This window comes from Lagopus leucura, unplaced genomic scaffold, assembly GCF_019238085.1.
Source record: "Lagopus leucura isolate 7727_CA_CO unplaced genomic scaffold, USGS_WTPT01 34767-0_obj-0_obj, whole genome shotgun sequence".
In the NCBI taxonomy this organism is placed as follows: domain Eukaryota; kingdom Metazoa; phylum Chordata; class Aves; order Galliformes; family Phasianidae; genus Lagopus; species Lagopus leucura.
In genome coordinates, this window is record NW_024967551.1 from 271 (window position 1) to 3,737 (window position 3,467).

The 3,467-nt window shown below is 56.3% G+C and overlaps 1 long non-coding RNA gene across 1 annotated transcript in view; it reads right to left on the minus strand.

Moving 5' to 3' along the window:
• Positions 1-797: 797 nt before the first annotated feature.
• LOC122193193 overlaps positions 798-3,467 on the minus strand; it is a 3,061-nt gene continuing 391 nt past the window's right edge. Inside the window, exons 2-3 of the long non-coding RNA XR_006182833.1 lie at positions 1,103-1,308; positions 798-856 (exon numbers count right to left, since the gene is read on the minus strand). This is a non-coding gene — a long non-coding RNA (uncharacterized LOC122193193). The remainder of the gene's footprint in view (positions 857-1,102; positions 1,309-3,467) is intronic.

Consider the following 3,467-nt stretch of genomic DNA (forward strand, 5'->3'; position numbering starts at 1 on the left):
GCCCTCACTTCTTCAAGAAAGGGAAGAGTGGGCTCACAGATGTGCCTGGGAATAACTGGCACTGCTGTCCAGAGAGCTGGAGGCATCCCACCCCTGGAGGTGCCCAAGGCCAGGCTGAATAGGGCCCTGAATAGCCTGAGCTGGTGAGGACCAACCAGCCCATGGCAGGGATTGGAACCGTGTGGGCTTTAAGGTCCCATCCAACCCAACCATGAAACAGGAGGAATTAAGTTTCTACTAATAGCTGGTGTCACTGAAAAGCTCCCAGTCTGACCCTAGGCTGCTTGGAGAACCAGCAGGCGGGGCAAGGGGGACAAATAGAGGAGGAACAGGAATCCCTTCCGTTCCTTTTTGAGCTGTTCTGATGAGCTCTGCTGATAAGGGACCCACATGCTGCTTTTGTGTGCTCAGGTTTTAGGCTCAAACATTCAGCTCCCCGGCTTTGGGTAAAATAAATACACTTCTGGCTTCCTCAGCCACCCCTTGGAAGCAATGCCATCGAGCAATCAGATGTGAGCCATGCAGAGAGTGGGGGAGGAAGGAAATGCACATCTGGATGTGCCAAGTGGTGCAAAGCAGAGCTGCACAGCTGGATATGCCAAAGGTACAGGGCAGAGCTGCACTGATCCTGGTGCCCTGGCTGCCTGCTGCCCTGGCTCTGGGGCTGCTGCTACACCACATGCTCGGAGCCTGGGGCCTCACGTAGCTGAATGGCTTTTGTAGCTGAGAGCACTAATGTACGGAGGCAAGTGGGAATTAATTATTTAATGTGATTCTCATTGGTAGGAAGCTCCTGTGCCCCTCGTGCGGTTCAGCTCCCATTAAATGTGTGTTGCTTCCTTCAGACTGCAGCAACCTGAGAGCAGCAGAAAATTATGGTTAAACCCAGCTTCGTCTCACAGTGAGCTCTGTTTAAATGGACAGAGTGGCACTCAGGTAACCAGGAGCTCAGTTTGGTGCTATTAATATGGGCGGTGATGGCTGTGGGCAAAGCTCAGCATCCCCACCTGGGAGAACTGCCCCATCGATATCCCTAAGCATATCCCCAAACACAAATACAACGCTTTTGCCTTTTTCCTCTTTTGGAATGAGAAAAACACACCTGTATAGATGTGCCTCTCTGAGATCCAGGAGCACAAACCCTGAAGTAACCCAGCAAGGCTCAGGAGCGAGGAGTGCAGTCTCCATGGAGGCGAGGCACTGCTGAAGGTCGATGAAATCATACACCCGGTGCGGGGCGGTGAGCTGATCCACCACTCTGATCTGCTGCGCTCAGAGCCGATTCCCCCGGCAAGCTGCGTTGTGCTGCTGGAAAAGATAATCACTCATGGGAGAAGCAGGGAGAGAAAGGAAAAAAAACAACGCGGTGCTGGGAGAGCAATTCCCTTTAAAGGCAAAGAGAGGCGAAAGCATCTCGGTGCTTCCCTGCTCACCCGCGGGCTGAGCATCCCCCGGTGCAGCAGAGGCAGATGGAGGGCACCCGCCCGCCGCCAGCACCCGCCTCGACATGAGCTGACCTTTCCCCTCTCTAAAATTTCAAAGCTGGAGCTGGCGGCGCTGAGCAGACCGCGTGCCATCTGCGGGCTGACCCCGGCCCCGCACTGCCCGGTGGCATCGCTAATGGGAGGTGAAAGGTCCCCTCCGCCCCACGCTGCCACCACCGACCCACCGGGATGGGCTGGGATTCGATGAGATGCGACGGAACCGATGGGATGCGATGGGATGGGACGCTCCCGAGAGCTGCGGATCGCACCCCGAGCCACGTCGGGCGAAATCGCCTTGCCGAGAAAATATTTGCTCAGTGCCCAAATGCAAAGCGTAGGCAAACAGCCCCGCATGGAAATGTGGTACCCGTGCACTGCGCGGTGCTGCGTTTTGCATCTCCCAGACTGGGGGCGTGGATGGAGCCTTCACAGGGACAAAAAGAAGGGTGTACGAGGCTGCCCCATAGGTGCCAGTGGGGAAATGAGGCACCGTGGAAGGGATAAGCACTGAGAATGGAGCGGGTGTCGTCGTCCACCCTCTCCCAGTACCAGCGGGGTTCTGGGAGAGGGCTGAGTACTGCCACAACGTGGGGAGGAGTGGCAGCCCCCATCCAAAATGGACTTTTTTTTTCCCTTTTTATTCATTTCCCCCCCCATTTTTTCCTTTTTTTTTTTTTTTTTTTAACAATTTTTTCCTCCCTTTTTGAAAAATATTTTCAGCGCTTTTTGCACAAAAAGAAGAAGAAAAAAAAAGCATTGTAACATAGCACGGGAAACAAACAAAACAAACAAACATACATACAAACCCAAACCCCGGCCCTGCAAAACAACCACATAGCCACCCTTTCGTGGCCGACTCCAACTCTGTCCTCAGTCTCCCATTGCCGGGCATCCCCATTCCTCACCACCCCTTAAAGAAGCAGCGGCTGCCAACCCCCCGCCGGGACACGCGTGGGGCGGTTCGGTTCCGCGCAGCCACGCGTGCGGGGAGCGGTGCCACGGATGGGACGCGCACACGAGTGGCTTTGGGACACGCCGTGGGCAGCCCCTCGTGTGGCTCCGTCCCGCGTGGGCTGAGCACTGCTCTCTCCGTTCGCTGTTTCGTTTCGGTTTTTGCCCGCAATTCACCGGCAGCGCTGCTGAGGTGGGGACACGCGTGGGCAGCGCAGCCGCGGCTGAGCCCTCGCTGCCGTTCTGCGGGGAATTCCTCTTTCTGTCGCATCTCGGTGCGTGGAAACGCGACCGTTCGTTTCCGATCCCCACCGAGCGTTCACACGCATTTACTGGGAGCGTGGAAGCCGGAGGCCCACGCGTGTCGGGAACGCGGGTGGCAGCGGGGAGCGCCGTGCGGGGATCGCCTGCTCCTGCGGCCCCGCTCGGGGTGGGAGAGCTCGTGAGAAAGGGGCAGAAAGCTGCAACCGGCATCGCCTCGGGTCGTGGTAATTCCGTTCTGCTGAGAAACGGGAAGAAAACGAGTGGGAACTGTCGGACACGCGTGGGTATTGTCGGACACGAGGCCGGGGGGAGCTTTGGGGGAGTCGCGTTGGGGAACCGCAGCCGCAAAGTGCTGGGAGGGGGAAACTTCGGTGGGGTTTTCCACGCACGCGGACACGCGTGGGAGCGACGAGCTCAATCCCCGGCGTGGTCCTTTGCTTTAGGAACGCGCTCATCCCGCGGAGCTGAGGCTGATCGGGGGCAGCCCGGCCGCTCGCTCTCCCCGCAGCAGCCGAACATCTTGAAGTAATCAGCAGCTGAGAACGGAGACGTCCCCCTGGCATCTCAGGTTAAAGGAGGAGGTCCAGGAAAATGTGGTAGAGCCATTACAAGAAACCTGAGATGCATTCATCAGAGACTCCAATTGCCATCGCATTAGGATTGATTAGAGACCAGCAGTACCGTAATGACCCGGAAAGAGGGGCATAGAGGGATTATTAATATCAGACTTTGAAACAAAAAAAAAAAAAAAGAAAAAAAAGAAAAAAA